The 18,464-nt window shown below is 42.4% G+C and overlaps 1 long non-coding RNA gene across 1 annotated transcript; it reads right to left on the minus strand.

Annotated features, from left to right (window-relative positions):
- On the minus strand, positions 1-16,580 carry LOC115336339. The gene is made up of 3 exons (XR_003921721.1): positions 16,477-16,580; positions 13,113-13,196; positions 1-774 (listed from the first exon to the last, which is right to left on the minus strand). It is a non-coding gene; the product is annotated as an uncharacterized LOC115336339 (long non-coding RNA).
- Positions 16,581-18,464: the final 1,884 nt, after the last annotated feature.

Genomic DNA, 18,464 nt, shown 5'->3' on the forward strand with positions numbered 1-18,464 from the left:
GTGTGTTTCCATGGGAAGAAAATAACTTCAACTCCAACTGAAGTCAATCTCTTATTATACTTCAAAAGGTGGAAAACATCCAGACAGAGAATTCCCAGGATAGGAATCAGTTGTTCTTTATAAATAGGACAGTAAAATGCAGCACTATGTTGAATTAACACTCACCAGACAAACAGGACAATCACTGAAACACAGCCCAATTTGCATTGTTTTACAAACATAATGTGCTGTGAAGTAGACTAAAGCAGCTGTTACTTAGAATCAAACTGAAGAGAAATTCAAATGATTTATACTGTTAGACCTTTCTCCATTAACAGCTGCTTCAGACCTTTTGCCCTGAGGGAAAATACAGATGGATTTTGCAATACAAAAAGCACAATACATTGGACTTCAATTATTGGAAATAACAAAGTTTTTAACAAGGAAAGATTAATACTGATGATGCAGCTTAATAAGATTTTCATGAAAACAAATTACTTTTTCTAGCATGCTCACAGCTTGGGATATAGGCATGTTGGGTATATAATTACTCTAATTACAGGGAAAATTGAAGGAATTTGGCTATAATTGCCCATTATCTGGTTGTCCTGAACATGATAGTCACCACACCTATTTTTGCAACAGCAGATTTCCAAAGGGCAATACCATACTGGTGACTCTCCATTCTGCTATATGGTTATTGATTATGCTTCCAGCTTACAAGAATTAGTGCTTTCTGAATGTAGTCCCATCCTCCAGCACTCACTTCTTCTGATGCTGTGCCTTTTACTTCAACTAGGAGATACATGAAGAAAGGAAAAGGTGTAACCACATTTATTATTTACCTACAACACGTTTTCTATGTTGTGTTACTGCTGCACTTCTTATTTACAACAACTTTCCACATAAAAAGTCCACAAAGCAAAAGCTTTTATTTGTTCCTGGAGCAAGGTGGAGCCTTTAAAGCACAAAGTTTTAGAAAAGGGTATATTTTGTCTTTTCTTAAACTTTCCTTTGGACCCTGAAATTACAGAATCACAAAATGGCTGAAGTTGGCAGGGACCTCTGGAGATCGTCTAGTCCAACCCTACAACTAAAGCAGCTTGCTCAGGACCATGACCAGTTGAGTTCTGAATATCTGTAGGAATGGAGACTCCACAATGTCTCTGGACAACCTCTTCCAGTTGTTGTTCAACCACTTTTACAATAAAAATATTTTTTCTTATGCATATAGCTACCCACAGTAAATACAGATTAATGAAAACATGTAATATCTTGACTACTGTTAATAGAGTAATCTTTCTATTGAGTTTCATTTTTGCTTCCACAGCTTATGGACTCAACCATTAGTCTGCTTTTGTTACCCTCATCTATAACCCTCAGTGGATCCAGTCAACCCTATTTAAGTTAGACACTCTTGCATTTTATTCAGTGGGAGTGAGATTTTGTACCAGGGAAATAAAACCTAGAGCAACTATTCTGCTTTTTACACTACCTACAAATAGAATTTGGCTGGTCCTATCTAACTTAAAACATGCCTCAATTACTATCAAATTCTTAGCTTCAAAATGTGATATGCTTCATGGGAAAAATAGGCAACAACTAGCAAATATACCTAGCTACAGCACGTTAGGGGTCCTCCTGAGGTCAGTTCGGAAAAAAGAAGTACGTAACTAATGTATTTCTGTAAGGAACCATCTGACTTCCTGGTTAAGTTTTCAAGTCACTGGAACAATCCCATAAGGAAATTCTGGACATTGCAACAGCTTTGCTTACTGTGTACCCTTTCATAGCATCAAGCAGTCCAGACAGTAAAACAAAATCAGACCCGCAGAAATGCCAAAAATCTCATCTCAGTTATACAAGACTACACTAGACTTGGAATAAAAGAATTTGGACTTTCAAACTCATTTTCCACCATGTAGCATGTATCATTCAAAACAGCAGAAGGGCCACAGGTTAGGACAGGCCTGTGAAATCTTTCTATGAGCTCAGAAGATGTGCCATCACTGTTGTTCTGTCTCTTAGAAGGATTGTCTGGAGGTACAAATACTCATGTATTTTCCTAGAGCGAAAACCTACCATTGCCAATTCCACGTTGCCCAGAAGGGATCTAAAATTTGCCATCAAAAAAAAGTTGGATCACCTTGATTAGAACAACTGACATTTATTTATTTATTAAAAATCAGGAATGAGATTCAGCTCCCATAGAAGCTCATCGGTGTATCTGCATGGTCTTTTATGGAAGAAGTATAAGATCTTAAATAAACTCTTGATGCAGTAGACAGCTGTCTGAAAAAAAACAGGGAATACCTGGACTTTTTATTAGACAACTATAGCTTACTATTTCAGAATGTGTTGCACCCCCAGTGATCGGAAGGACAAACAAACTGACCCAAGAGATCCACTTTGCTTCTCACTTCTAGGACGAGGCTGCTGTCACACAGTGGCATGGATTTGCGGTATGTTTAGAGTCAGCACACCGGGCGGGCATACAGAGGGTGAGAAGACAAGGTAGCACTTGATGTGTGCTGGGCTCCAGTCATCCAGAGACCCAAGCACTAATATTCTCCAAAAGAAAGGCAAACCTATGAAAAGCGTATGTATTTATACAGCAAGCGCAGCTAGGGAAGCCAACTGGCAGCTCTGCCTGCATGTCTGCTCCCTGGGAGAGCGTAACCAGTTAGGCAGCTGCAGGAGCCTGGCAGGCTTTTCCCCCCCAACCCTATCAACACCATTCTCACAGGAAAGGAGAAGAAAGGAAGGAAAATTGAATAATTGAATATAGCTCTCTCCATAGACCTGTGCCCTGAGCAAACGGATGATACCTCTCTGCCTCCTCCCAACCTGCTCCTTGTCCCTGGAGCAGCTTTCCTGGGTCAGTAACAGACCGTGCCATCTGCCCTGGCTGGGAGGAAGGAGGTGGAAACCCCAGGGGAGCAGACATAGCCTGGGAGGAGGTGAAACTGCTATGTAAAAGCCAAAATGCTGGGGGTGAGCTCTGGTTTGAGTCATGAGCAGAAGGACAAAGCAGAGCAACACGAATGTTATTAAGGTGGATACACGCCCAACGGGAAGCAGCCAAAATGCCCTTTTAAGTGTCACTGCACAGTAACACAGCTGGCCAGTACCTGCAAGCCAGTTTCACAGGCAATGATACCTTTATCCTTTACAAAGCCTGCAAAGCGTCTCCTCCGAGGGCTTTCCTCCCAGCGCCCTGAAGGCATTCAAGCCACTGCTGCGTTCTTACACTTGTGCTCTCTTCCTTCCACCTTCCACCTCCCCAGCCCATCTTAGGCCTTAGGAGCTATAATACAGGTATTTGTTTAGTGGTTTGGTTTAGCTCTTCTAAACAGGCGAGAAAGTAAACCTGAGCTTTTAGCAGCATGACTCACTTGAAAGCTAGTTTTCGTGCCCAGCACAATAGCTGAAGTCAGGATCCGTTTTGCATGTGCTGTAAAAGAGGGTTCACAGCTACTGTGCTGTAGGAGGATGGTAGGGGAGCAGGTAATTACAGCCCACACGTACAGGTATCCTCATGCCCTGCCAGGCTTCTGCAGAAGCCTTTTTTCTGGGATTTCTGTGCTCCTGCAGATGGGAATGATGGAGGATTTATAGCAGTCCTCGGGAGGGGCATGGGGCTTGAGGATTTGGAGACATAAGGACAAATTCTTCTCTTCAATCCACGTGGTGGATTGAAGAGAAGAAATTAGCCGTATGAAATAAAGACAGGTACTGTGACTCTTTCTCGTAGGTAAATATTTCTTTAATCTTTTTTTTTTTTTTTTCTGAGGGTTATTTTTTGGTACATCCAGCTGTGGCCTGTAGCAGAAAGGAATATCTCATAATGAGCTCTGTTATAAATGGCTCTGAAACACAGAGTGTTGGAATGCCACTAAAAATATTTTGTCTGTGGCTTTTGCTAAGGCTCAGCTCCTCAGGAAATACTTTCATTGTTTAATGCTGTCATTTTGTACATATCCAATATTTTCTTAATCTGTCACTGGGAATAGTTTATTTATAACAAGCTTATTTTCCAATTGCATGCTGTAAATATGTCTTAACAGTCTTGCCAAAAACACTAACTATTCACTATAACTACTCAGTTATAGACATTTAACCAGTTTATTAGCTTTTAAAAATACCAGAAGTATGTGTCAAATCCTCCCTTACCCCCCTTTTTTTCCACTGAAATAGTGGACATACAAGTTTGGGTCAGGAGTCACTCTGTTGGTTAAACACAGTTATAAAAATGAAGGACTGATTGTGTCTCTAGATTTGGCCCCGAGTTTGTCATTCACATCTCTCCAGAAGTAATTCCAAGGGGCAGTGGGACTTAAAGCCACTTACTCCATGTTTCTTCCTTGCTCCTTAAAAAATTGCCACTAGCCTATAATAAAAGCAACTTATGGCAACTATAACACAAGAAGTCCAGCTGCTCTTGATGTGAAATTCTGGGGGAGACTCCAGTGCCATCATTAGGGCGTCTCTTGTTCTCCCCTGGAAGATGTGAAGGGAGAGAAAAAGGCCCTCTGTTTCTTATGTCTCAGGGTTATTAAATAGATTGCCTGCTGAATTTTACAGCTGGCAACCAGGTAAGGCTTATAAAACGTGTTTCATAAGCAGCACATCCCATAGCATGTATTCTGCAACGGGATCCTGTTTGTTTGGAGGAGCTAACTGATCAAAATTAGCTCTTTTTAGAGTCTTGTACTCTTTGAATGTTATTAAGTCTATATACGCGTGTGTGTGCATGTGTGTGCGTCTATGTAGAGAATAAAAATGAAGCTATGTGGAATACAGAGAACTTGTTGAAACATTCATACGTCTGCCAGCAAGTCTGCTGACAGTTTGGGGTTTTTAAATATATTTACACAGCTGTAATATATATACTTTTATGGGGAACATTTTCCATCATTAGCTTTCCAACAGGTTAAGAAGGTTATTCATAGATATATCTACACACAATGAGCCTAATTCTGGTCTCAGCTGTAACAGTGTAAATCCAGAGTCACTCCATTAAAACCAACTGCTTTTGCTTTTTTTGTTTGTTTGTTTTTCGTTTTTTTCTTTTAACTTGTACCTGGTAACAGAGAGGAATTTGTCCTCCCTGTATTCCGAGATCCCAGCAAGACTGCTGACCTTCTGTACTGGAGCAGATAATCTACCGGTCATTTCTGTGTCATAGCTGTGGAAACGGCCTGCCAGCTTTTAGTGCGTTCTGCAGTCTTATGCTTCGGCTGATAAGGTGATAGGAATCAATCTTTCTGAAAGCAATGTCCAAAGGCTGTCTCTAGGACTGTTTTTAATTCACAAGTGCTGCCTCTATCTCACCAGTGTCTTAAAAAAAGTCTAGAATTTCCCCAGGTATTTATTCCTCCTAACTAAAATCCATATACACATTTTAGCCACACCTGGGGCAAATTGTCATTAAAAGGTCATTAAAACATCATTAAAATGTGGCTTGTGATATGGGCCCAAAGCTGATCTTGCCTCTACAAGTGGAAAACTTTTGTAACTGCACTTCAGTCCTTAGAAAGTAATTCCAGATTTCTGCTGCCTTCATAGAGACTGGAGTATGTTCTTCTTCGTCGAGTCGCTCTTTTTAACTAATATAGTTAGACGAGTTTTTAGAGCAAACATTCTTTTTTCGGCTGTGTCAGGAGATTTTTAAAAGCTACCTTGTCACTTGTCTTAATGTGGCAGCTTTATGGCTGTAGGGATGCTGTCTCCTCTGAGCAGCTCCTGCATTGCCGTTTCTTTCCACTGCAAGAAAGTCGATGGATAAAAAGGAGCTGGGAAGGACTAAGGCGTGCTGGAGCTACAGGGCTTTCCACGGAGAGTAAACTGCACTGTTTTCAGGGTTGCATTAAATTAATTATGTGGGAGGGAATAGTCAAAGTCATCTGAGAAACTTGGGACACACTCCTGTGGTATATGAGCATATTAAGCAGGCTGTAAGGCCTGGGTAAAACTTGGACGCTGCCTAAACTGAATGATATCTCTATCAAAGCAATATTTTTTTTGCAAAGCTAGTTACAAAACAATAAGTTCCCACACAACGTGGCATTCCATCTCATTGCAGGACAAGCTGCAAGACAAACACAGAAATCACTGAAGTGAATTAGACTGGAAACTATCTTCTACAGGGGCCAAACCTTCTCCCATATTTCTACTCTGCCAGACAGAGCTAAGCCCTGACCCCTCACTTTAAGTCTCTCAGCAAGGCTGGAGGAAGCCCCAAATAGGTTGCTACATCTCCGATTTGATATGGGACTTCCTTTCAATACAAGGACATAGGCTGAAATACGGGGACGACACCTCTTTCTGCATTTTCTGTACGTTTTCAGTAGGAGCCGCTGAATTTGAGACTGAAGTATGGGCAGCCCCCCAGCCTCCCGCACCCCGCTCTGCCCAGTCCGCCCCTCGCCACCTCCAGCCAGCCCAGGGACAGCAAAAGCAAGGGGACGGGCACTGGGGACCAGAAAACCATTGCTGGGTGCTGGGGGCAGTACGTGGGTGGCAGGAGGGGAGCGATGAGCGGGAGAGAGGAGGGGGGGTCCAGGTGGGAGATGGGTCCGAGCGGTCTCATTGCTGCCCGGGGGGCTCTGCATGCCAAGCTGCTCCCCAGGCTTGGCTGCGTCCCCTGCCCCGAGCTGGGACTCCCTGCGAATCCCAGCTGCCTTGGAGGTCTCTTACAGCTTGCCTGTGTAGAATAAATACCCTGTGCAAAGTTATTCCCGTGGTCTGGTTACACACCGATTTCTGTCACATACAAAGGAAGGGGGAGGATTTTTCAAGGCAAGGTTATTAAAGTCTGTGATAAGGCGCTAAGAAACCCAAACATAAACTCCTTCAAAAATAATAGTAACTGTGTGAGAAATTCTTCAAGTGTTTGTATAGTGTAGCCCTATATAACGTTACAGACTGCAGTCCTGAATGTCGTAATCTTAACCATACACCAGCATGTGTTTTTAAATGTAATGCATTTTGATGTCCTGTTTGCATTGGACTCACTACTGTAGGTCTCTGCAGGACATTCTGTTTACAAAAGAGATTACCAAAAATAAAAATTACAAAACAAAGTGGTGTAAGTTACAGAAATGAGAGTAGGAATGCCTCACTCCGGAAGTTTTTGCCACAAGTCCAGATACAAACAAGGCCAAAGGGACTCAGTATAAATCAAGTTATTTTCCTATTACCTCAGTAGGACAGGGGCTCAACAGCTATCCCGGCCTTATTTTACAGGCTACAACCTGGAACTAGTTTAAATCTACTTTCATTCAATTCGTAGTTCATGAAACAGCTGTATTGAGATGGAAAATTTTTGTGTTGAGCTCTTTACCTTCTAGAAGAAAAAACCCCACTCTTATAAAAAGTAGTTTTGCTTATGAATTATTTGCCTCTGCCTTTCTACAAGCCTAACAAGAAAAGGCAGCTTTTGAAAATTTAGCCCCTTTCCAGGCCATCAAAGATGGACTGAGCTCTGACTTTTGCACAGACTTACAATTATACATATGTTATCAGTGGGGAGAACACTGAGTTTTTCTCTCTGTCTCTCTCTTCCACTTTGTTTCACTCTTTTCCCCCCTCCAACCCCAAATTTCCAATTTATTGCACTACAAGTTTACAGTTACATATGTGCCCCTCTTGCTTTACCTTTTTTTGTTTCCTATCTGTTTAGTTACTCCCCCAAGCTTAAACCCTCTTGGACCATGAAGGTGTCACATTTGGCATCCAGGGCACTGCTGAACAATTACTGCTGTTCACCTTATTCCTTATCCCTGCTGTAAGTAATTTGGGCACGACTTGATAATGTCCTTAGTTTCTATTATAGTAGTATATAGTAGTCCTGTTCAACATCAGGGTCCCTTTAGCCTAAATGCTGTTCAACTAAACAGGCTGTAGCTATATGGCGCAGCAGAGTGCAAGAAACTAGGAGACAATATAGCTTTGTCAGTGTGCTATTTGCCCAGATTAATTAGCTTCCACAACAATTTTAATGGTCAAACACCGTGCTGGTGTTACTATACGGATTCTGGTTTGGGGCATTTACAGAGCTGGTGAGGACTTCAAACTAATGCACCGTGGCACTCTGCATATTGATAACAACAATCCCTGCCCCAAAATTGCTTATAGCCTGAATAGGCAAGACAGACAAAGGGTACATGGAGAACAAAGGCACAGAAAGGAGAATATCTATGGCCACAGCCACAGGCTTGCTCCTGCGACGGAGCCCCCGCACTCAGCCGGACTACGCACCCGCGCTGCCCAAGTAGCAGAGGCAGTCCTGAGCACACAGCTGAGTTGTGAAACGTAGTCAGGCAAGCTCACACCCTTCCTAATTACTTTGCGCAAATAGTTTCGTGAGTGAAGCATTGTTCACAGCAGCACTTGAAGGAAACAAATATAAAAGCCCTTCTTGTTTCAACAGCTCCTGGCTATAAGCCTACTATGAGATAGCTTTGTGCAATAGCTGGTCTAGGTTGCCCATGAGGACCCCTGCATTGCTACAGAGCCTGACTGCAGGGAAGAAATCTGCTAGAGCAAGGATTTACTGCCCCAGACAGGTGATACACTCTGGTTCATAGGTATAAATTCCTGCAGATAGGAGAATTATGTTGTCCCTCAGCCATAATACACGCTGATTTGTGTCCTAGCTGGGATCTACTGTGCTCCTTGCTGATGGCTGGCTGTAAAGCATAAGTGGATCCTGTGCTGGCTGACAATATTGCAGTGGCAGATGAGTACTCTGATAATCACAAAGTATTGGGTAATCACCACTCTGTTACCTTGCCTTGCCGCTCAAGGATTAACTCGCCTCTTCAGATTAAGGAGTAAATTTTACTGCAGCCAAACTCCCTGGTTTTGTGCTGCTCCAGACAGGACTCTGACCTGAACTTGGCCCTACAGATGTTTTCCTGAAAGGTTCAGAATAATATAAATGTTCAGAATAATATAAACTTCATTTTGGAAAAATTGCCCATTGAATGTAGGTGTTCAGTTCATCTTCAGGAAATGTGAGCCACAGATCAACTGAGCTTAATGGTTCTCATTTATTACCCTATAACAATTAGTGCTGTGTGACATGACCAACCACATCACTGGGATTTTTCACTGTGACAGGAAAGTCTTTTTGTAAGGGCCTAATCAACAGTTACCCACAAACATATATATACTAATTTAAAAAAAAAAAATTGAGAAAGTGAAATACTAATTTTTTGTAGAACAAGATGCTCGGTTCGGGTTATATGAAGCAGCAGGAGAAGAAACAAGGGCAGTTTACTACAGCACACATGTCACAAAAGCTGCTTGTACTCAGCTGAGCATCTGATTTCTCTGTTTGGAAGAATGGTCCACTGGGTGCAGTTAAAATGCAAAGGAGAATATTAAAAAAAGTGCAACCCTGTGTGGGTGAATAAGCAGTTTCTTTGAAGCTTGAATCTGACACGTATTTCAGAGCTCAACCGAAGCAAAAATCAATTCTCAGATTACTCTTCTTTCTAGCTTTGGATGAACTTGAAAGAAGAGCTGACATCAGCATGTACAGACAGGTCCACAACCATTTCTGGGCCCTTCGCATGTCCAGGAACAGGCAAAAACAACCGACACAGAGGAAATCTCCTGGCAAACAGAGCCAGAACGTTGTCTCCATTTCCCTACTCCTCTCACCTACCTCGAGGGACTGACCCCTGGGAGACCATTACTGCTTTGTAAAGCTCCCGACTGAATAATTGTCCCCTGGGGGATGTTAACTGCAGATTCCAATGAGAACAGAGACAGCGTGGCTCTGCCTCCCGCACCAGCAGCTCCAGGATCGGAGAAGTACAGAGATGTGTGTTGTTCCTCCCCTCCTCGTCTCCCCTCCAGCCAACAAACCCTCCCTCTGCACTTGACAAGTGGGGGAAGAAGGAGGAGGTGGAGACGGAGGTGCGAAAAGAAGAGCTCTTCTTTGCTTACCCAGAGAAATCCCCCAGTAGATTAAGGCCACTGGATCACCGCTCAAGCAAAACCCGGGGCTGATATGGAAAAGCGTTAAACCGTGTGGCCAGCTTTGCAGATGGAGCCCGAGGTTCTGCCGACGCACGGGCTGAGGTCCTGGTCCAGCACATTGCTCCACAAAGAGCAGTGGAATCCACTGGCAGGGGCACAGCATCATCTACCCTTGGCCATGGGATACTGAGGGCAGGCTCCTGTCCTTACCCATCCTATGGGCCATACGTCCAGCAATCACACCTACCCGTCGGACCCAAGCCCTTACAGAAAACGTTCACGCGCCTGAAGGCTTTTGAAGACCGCGGGGCAGCAATTTTCAATACGAAATGCCATGCTCAGTGGTGGAAGGAGTTTCGTGGAAAGTTTATTCACAATTATTCCTGTTTAACTGAAAAAGAAATGCGTAGTGTCATATTTTGATTACCTGAGTGCTGCAGCTGCATTAAGAAAAGAGATTTGCCCAGCAGCAGGGGGTTCACAGGCTCTTCCCACCGCTTTACATTCTGCTTTGAGCAACGTCCAAACTGAATTCAATATTTGTGATCCTCTTCCTAGTGTTGTTATGAGGTAATGGTTCTCTTAATCTAAACCTTATCTGCCCAGCTGCAGTTTTTATATTTTTCTCTGACTGTGCTAGTCACATGAGATCGAAGGACATGAGAATTTAGTAAATCTTTTAGAGCTTAAGATTATGAAGGGTGGAATTTGTTTCATCAGTTGGCTTTATTAATGCTCTGCAGTCTGAACTGGATTTGAAATTGAAGTGAGTAGCACTCACTAACAGAAATAAAATGCACCGTGAGAAATATGTAGTTTATTAATGTCTATTAGTTTTCATTTAAAATAATAGAGATTGATGAACTGTATGACAAACAGTGAAAAAAATAAAGTCTGTCTGTTTATTTCTCTCCTCCATCCTTGCTCAAATAAGATATATTTAGGTATACATTGTCCTTTTTTTTTTTTTATGATCTTTATTCAAGCAAAGCTCCAATAAAGGCAGAGAAATTAAGTTTTTCTCAGTTGGTATAAATCAAATATCATTGTTTTATATAGATCACTTTTCAGGTGGCATCAGCTGTGGAGTTTATTAGGTTTTTAGGCATGAACTCTATCTTTACAGCCCGGGGAACAGCGAGGCCTGGACCGTGGCTGACATTTCTGTGTGGTATGTGAATGAACACGTGTATGGATGTTTACGGACATGCAAGTGTTCCTCTGTAAAACACATCTCGCCAGAAACTTTTCTAAGGATTAGGCAGCTACCCAGCCTCTGCAAACCTGTCATCATTTGCCCAACCTCTCTGGAAATTTTCTTCCCAGGAAACAGAGCACTAATTGCTTGCCCAGAAAGGAAATTAATGACTCAACAATTGTGACCAACAGGCTGCATTTTGGAGATAGCCAATCCTGAGAAATGTCATCTTTGTCAGGCTGTAATTTCCATTCTCTACTTGAGGGTTTGTTGAGTTTGGGTGGGTTTTTTTTTAATGGTGGAAACACATATAAAATGCCACGTGAAGCTGTATCACAGGGCAGCTCACTCCCCTCGCTGGTGGGTGTACTGGAACTGCTCGTGCTGGGCAAGAGGCACCGCTTTGGCAACTGAGGTCCCAGCCCTGCCTCTGCCCCTTATCAAGTCCACGTCAGCACTAATTAGAAGCCAGAGCACAATTTCTACGCCATGGTGTGTTAAAGTTCTGCTTTGGAAAATGTCCCTGCCAAGCAGAGCTGCGCTGCTTTGATAATCCATTACTACACAGAGTTTCAGGGCAACATCAAGCAAGGAGGCAAGTTTGGGTTTTGCTGTGTGTTACAACAGTGAGAATGTGAAAAGGAGAAAGGCTTAATTTCTAACAACCTTCCTGGAGGTGGAGAAAACAAAAATGGGCAGTTGCCCTCCATCCATGACAGATGAGTCATTAAACATGAAGATATGTTTATCGCAAAGTATTTACAACGTATTTAACCAGATCAAATGGCCCATTTTTAAGGGCTTGGACACAGTCACAAGTCACAGTATTCTTCCACTTCTCATAAAAGTGGGGTAATCGTTCTGTGACAAATTTATTCTATACAGGCAATTTTCTATCATCAAAGATATTTTGATACTTGATCGGTACAGATCCCATTCTACTTATAGAGTCAAATGAACCTGCAGCCTGGAGTTGCAATGAAGACAAGTGTGTTGCCTTTTGCATGGCCCTTTCAGTCAACAACAGTCCACCAGTACAGGAAGACAACATAAAATGTACCTGTGATGGATCACATTAAATCTCTGCAAAGATAAGAGAAGTTGCAAGGTTTCTTTAAGGTAATGATAACTAGGCTACAAGCATCTCTGTGTAACTATTTTGGTGAAACCAGGGCAGTGTCCCCATCAAAAGCTTTTATGACCATATCCAGCTCACTTTTACATGGCAAAATGTCTCTGGCTCTGATTATTATTGTATGTATTATAGAAGAGCCAGCAAATTAACTCAGTAGGAAGACAAGAGAGAAGAGAGCAAGGAAGAATCAGAAACAGAGCCAGAACAAGTACTCATAGCTATACTTCAGAAATGCCTTAAAAGACTTTTATGGGATGAGTGCTCCAGGAGGAGAGCTTAGAAGAGTCACCAAAAAAGTGGTTTCTAACAAGTTTCTACTGCGTGAGGGGGAACGGGACTTTGCATATTCCTTTTAAATAAACAGGATGGCAACAAAGATACTCAGTTCCACAGGGAGCTAAAATGTATTTTCCTATTGGATCCTATCCAAAAGCTATTTCATGCCATGGAAAGATTGCCATTGATTTGAGTTGCAGGGAATGTTGTCCTTAGGCCCCAGCCAGAGGCTTCCATTGGACCCCTCTTAATGCAACGTTTGCAGAGGAAGACGTAGCCTGGCCTTCGTCTGCCCCACTGCAGGTCTGACTTGCACTTAACAGCAGTGGCTCCCAAAGGTACAGCAGGGAAACAACGTAATTTCTTGCACACTTTTTGCCCATAGGGGTGAATCTAGTTCAAGAATTATTTTCCATACAGGCTGTAAAGTATTCTAAGGCAGCGATTTTGAAATCAGTACACTTTCTGTATCAGTAACTATAGTTTCCTATTTACAGCTCTACCCAGAGATGTCAGAGGTGAAGTACTTACTTATATCTTTAAGCTGAACAGCAATTCTGTTGAATTAAGCACATACGCAAGTGCTTTACTAGCTGGCTTCTCTAAGTAGAGTACCTAAACAAATAATATATACAACAAAATAGCTACAATATTCAACATAATTTGCTCTCAGGCTCGGAACTAAGCAAACTTAGAAATGTATGAGGAAAATAATTCCTGGGTTTGACTCGCCTTTTACTGGGGATTAAAATCCTAGTAACACCCAGACAGTGATGTAAAACAAGAAACACAGTGTCTAATTTAGGAAAAGATATCAGACGTGAGGAAAACAGTTGGAAGGAATGTGTTCAGGAAGAAAGGGTAATGCGACAGACGACTTTAAGTCTTTTCGTGCACGTTTCTTTTTGACATTTAAAGCTAAATCAAGCAAGTAGCAGCGATCTCGGGCAATGCCCTGAGCAGCTGCAGGGGCTGAGCTCCGGCACGTCAGGGGACGAGAGCCCGCAGCCCGTGCAGCAGCCGCACCAGCGTCAGAGGCCGGTACAGCTCCGAAGGAGCAGCCTCATCCCTCGCGCCGTGAGCTGTGACGTATTCGTGCGGCGGGCCCTCACAGCTCCGAAAGATACCCCATGTAAAACCCCATCGTTTAAATCCTCCCATATGTATGTTTACTGAAGGGGCTGTGAGCCTTTAAAGGAAAGGGCTAGGAATCCCTTATTGTTTTGGAGGAGGGGGCTCTGTGTCCCAGACAGCTTTTTCCAAAATACGAAGGCAGACACGTAAACCTCAAGTACTGAGCTGGCCGACAATGCCTAGGAAATTCAAAGTCAAGGCTGCCACCACGTCCTTGGGTGACCCTTTGATACCCTGGGATTCAAGAGCTTCAGCTCAGTGTGTGGTCTTGTGTATCATATGTGTCACAGCTCTTATTAACAGGGGTGCAAATTCTGCCTGCCTGCAACGCTACTGCTTTATCCGGTGTGCATCCAGGACGAAGCTGACCCCCGGCACAAGTGAATGCCAAAATCCTGCCCTTCATGTTGCAGGTTTGTCCTCTCATTACCCCTTGTCTTATTGGAAGCGGTCTGTAGGGACTGATTTAAACCTTCTTTTATCATGTGACGAGAGACACAGAAATGATCAAAGAAACCATAAAGCAAGTGCTTACTAAGATGCCTGCTGCATCTGACCTACATTTCGCCCATCTGTTACAAACCTGATTTATGGAAAAACTGAAAGTGTAACACTTCCTGGAAACATAAACACTTGTAACTTGGCCTTATTTTGTCCAGTCACATCCTTTTTTTGATACCTATCTGTCTTCTTACTAACCCAGGATACTTACGCATAAGACCCGCAATGATAATGTTCCTAAGCCACAGCTGATTAGCTTCTCTGATGTCAGACACGAGAGACATATAACAGCTTAGAAGTCAGGATAAGGGAATGGTGGAGCAGCACCGAACGGGAGAAATTACAGGCTTTGCTGTGTGATTGCCAGCTAGGAGCCTTAGCAGGTCAGCGATCTGAATGATTCTTTATGCAGAGCAGATTTGCAAGGAACCACACATGTCTTCATGCTAGTCTCAGTGTCAGAGCCATATGATGCCCTGTCATGTTAGGAAAAGGAGGGGAAGGAGCAAAAGTGCTACAGAAAAGGGTCTGGGAAACGCAGTTTTAATAAATTCTGCTGCAGTGTGCCATCTGTTCCAATGGGAAATCTATGCTGTCATAAATCTGAGTGTTGTGGCTAGGAAGACTAAGGGCACGCAACCCAAATTTGTAGATACCGTGTTGTGAAAACTACAGAATAAAGCTGAGGCACTAATGTGACAAAGTTGGATTCTTTTCTGGTTGGGAATACTTCCTGAGAATGCTTTTCTCTCCTTTAATTAATTCATGACATAAGCTCTGTAGGTGACAAGGTTTGTTACAAACAGCTACCACAAATATTGACAAAAAATTGACCTGCGTTCATTCACTGTGAGTGGTTATTGAATATAGTAAAGTGTTTTCTACTCCTTTTGGTGGGCAGAACTTTTACAAAGGGAGGGGACTGAAGAAATCCCCAGACCTTGGACTGTCTCTTGGAGGAAAACCAAGAGGGAAGCTGACAATAAACAGGACTAAAGTATCTGCGGATAATCTGAACCTTTCCTCTCTGTGTCTTTCAAGTCCTACCTGACTGAACAAAAGTTAACAACAAGGTGCAATTTAATTAATTATTTTTTAATTAAACTTCCTAGTGCCCACAAACCACATTCATGAACAAGGACTCCTTAAAGGTAGCAAAAAGAGACCAAAAATGAGTCTCTGTTCTATGGAATGTCTAATATAATCTCTTTATTTCTATTTTTTATTATTCTCATATGCACAAAGTACCTGCTAAATGTTGCTTAGAACAGGGATAATCACATCACAGCCAGGATAATTTGCGTGCTCTGTGACAGAGCTCTTTTGAAAAGGGTTTCTGTCTTTCTTCTTGTCCAACGTAACACAAACCTGTTCTAACACAAATACCAACGGACTGTCAGCTTAACATTTGCTTTTTGTCAGTACCATTGATGTACAGTTCAGTCACAGAAATGCTGTGGAAAATTCTGATATCCTTGCAGGATTTCAGAAAAAAGGTAACCTATTTTTGCAGAACAGCCACTATTCAGAAAATGTTGTAGCCCACCTAGAACTGGGACAGGAGCTAACGCATATAGAGCATGCAGCTACTTTTGTTAGCGTTAGGTATGCAAGGTCTCCTAAGTTCCCTTTAAAAAAGGCCTTCCTTTCCATATTGTATCTGTTTCCACAGTTTGCAGCTTCACAGTTTGAAAAATCCTTTATTCAGCCACGGAGAAACCTTTTTTTGGACTTTGTATATATTCATATATGTTTGTTGGAACAGTAAATAGACTAGATAAGCCTATTAAAAATCAAGCCAAATCTCTAAGCAAGCAAGACTTGAATAAACAACGTGCAGACCAATGGTAAGATCAGAACTTGCTCATAGCTAGTGAGATAAAATAATAATGTATTATATGCACCTTCTAAAGTACAGATAATTGTGTGTAAATGTGCATAAAAATCCACTAGCTCATTCATGTAGGACAATTTCAAAATCAGGAATGTCGAATGGGCTGGAGGTGTAAGTCAGGTTCTTCACATACAGATGTTAGCAAGACTCTTCCAACATATGACATTGCTTACAAAATCAATATCCTTTCTAGATGATCCTTATGACTAATGTCGTAAGACAGCGGGGCGCAGGGTTACTGATCGGAAGTGGCTGACTTTCACACCCAGTGGTTCTATTGGATCAAATCCCTGGATGGCTTCTCTACTCAGTACCCACCGCTTTTGCATTTATTTAGCCCAGGAACCCACTATCACCAGATTTTACTTGGAAGAATGCTCCTGGAATAAAGACGTCCTCTCCATTTGGTGATTCCAGGACCCGGCCGCTGACAGAAATGTGGAAGTCGAAGACTGTATGTCCAGCTGTGCTGGGGTTTATCTGCACTTTGGAACTGTGATTTGCCCATGCCTCTCAATGCTGAAAGCTCCTTGTCAAGGTGTAGTGTTAAAAAAAAAAAAACAAAAAACAAAAAAAAAGATGTCAGTGTTGACATCTATGAGAAGTAGATAAAGTATACATTCTTCAAACCAGACATGGGATAAACTTTCTCTCTTTATCCTCCCCATGCCTTTTGCCTTCAGGTAGAAGAATGGGGAGGACACTGTGGGAGGCGGCAGAATGGAAGACAAGGAAGCTCCAGCAGCGCTCAGAGGAAGGAGGGTTGCTACAGCAGCGAAATGTTGTGGAAAAACTTTTGGGCTGCTTTGCTGCAATAACAATCTGAATTTACTGTCTCCTTTGAAATGCATTTGCAAACTGAACAACCTGCAACAGCCCCGCGAAGTAGTTAAGACATAGCAAGTTGGAAATAGCCACTGATTGTCTGCTGGAATCGTACTAGGATGGTCTCATACTGAGCAGGAGGCTTTGGCAAGCACACAGTGAGCTATGACAGGGACGGTTCAAGCTTTTGCTTCATTCTGCAGGACTCATGACCTCAAAGAAAAGGCTTGCCTTGCTGAAGCAAAAGGAAGGAACAGATGCACATATGCAGATTCTCAGTACACATCAACTGGTGTAAAGAACACAGTGGAATCACAACAACACACAATACCTGACAACATTCACTTAGGTATTTCACCTAAAGAGCTGAGGAAAAATTAAGAGATGCATAAAGGTGTCTTCTAGAAACTTTATGATAGGTTTTCACTGTTAAAAGGTAGACTTTCCTAAAATCTGAATTTGGAGAGGATGATAGCCACTGAGGAAATTATGGGTTTATTTATCATTTGTATTGTGTAGGAGAGACAGAAACAATAAAAATAAGAACTCTGCCCTGTTCCTTCAAAGAAATGTAGACACCTATCTCTGTGAGGTAGACTCTGGGCACTAGTTGAATGAATGGAGACTTTTACCTGCCACCCTGACTCAGGCATCGAAGGTCTCAAGTGCATGCAGGCATCTAAATCTTTGTGCTTAATAGGAAAGCTATTTTATACCTCATTTATAACAAGCCACTACATAGGAAGCCTAACTACTATCAGACACAAAGCTCTGCACTCTGTACACCTCAGCGCTGCATTGCAGGGCACTGAAGTCCTGGATCTAGACTTATTCAGTATCCCAGCAGACATGATAGGTATCACAAGGAATTGAATTCAGGTGTCCTGAATCCTAAGCTACTAATACGTTCAAATCCTATTTCTCATAACAGGACTGCAGTGGCAACCACACAGAAAAGGAACGGACAGGCTATTTGTTGTTGGTAACGTTACGCTGCCCTACCCACCCTCCTTGAACAGCAGGCTTAGGTTCTTATTTTGAGGTCATCACCTGTCTTATGGACAGAAAATTGTTTCCTTCAGTCAAAAACTGGAGGCTGCCTGTGATTTACAGAAGTGCCAGGACAGTGAATGTCCATGGTGTATCTTAGGGATTGTTTTGATCTTCAGGTGAAGCAGTCTGGAAACACAAATGAAGGCTAAGTGGTTTCCACTGGGCAAGAAATGCACCATTGATTGGAAACACTCTGCTTACTGTCTTACTACTATTATACAACAGAAATTGTGAAAAAAAGGGTATAAATACCAAGTTTGTTGAAAGTCATTGTGGCAGGCTGACATCAGAAAAGTCATCCATCAAGCTGCCTCTTTGGTCTACATAAAGATTATCAAATACATGGCACTTCAAAGTGCTAATCTCTGCCTAAGTAATGAGTTAGGAGCTGTACTGTATTCCTAAGAGAAGAGTCCTTATTCCCAAAGAGCTCAGGAAAGCATCCCACTCCTATGGCATGTTTTCATATTCTTATG

This window comes from Aquila chrysaetos, chromosome 26 (genome assembly GCF_900496995.4).
Source record: "Aquila chrysaetos chrysaetos chromosome 26, bAquChr1.4, whole genome shotgun sequence".
NCBI classification, from domain to species: Eukaryota; Metazoa; Chordata; class Aves; order Accipitriformes; family Accipitridae; genus Aquila; species Aquila chrysaetos.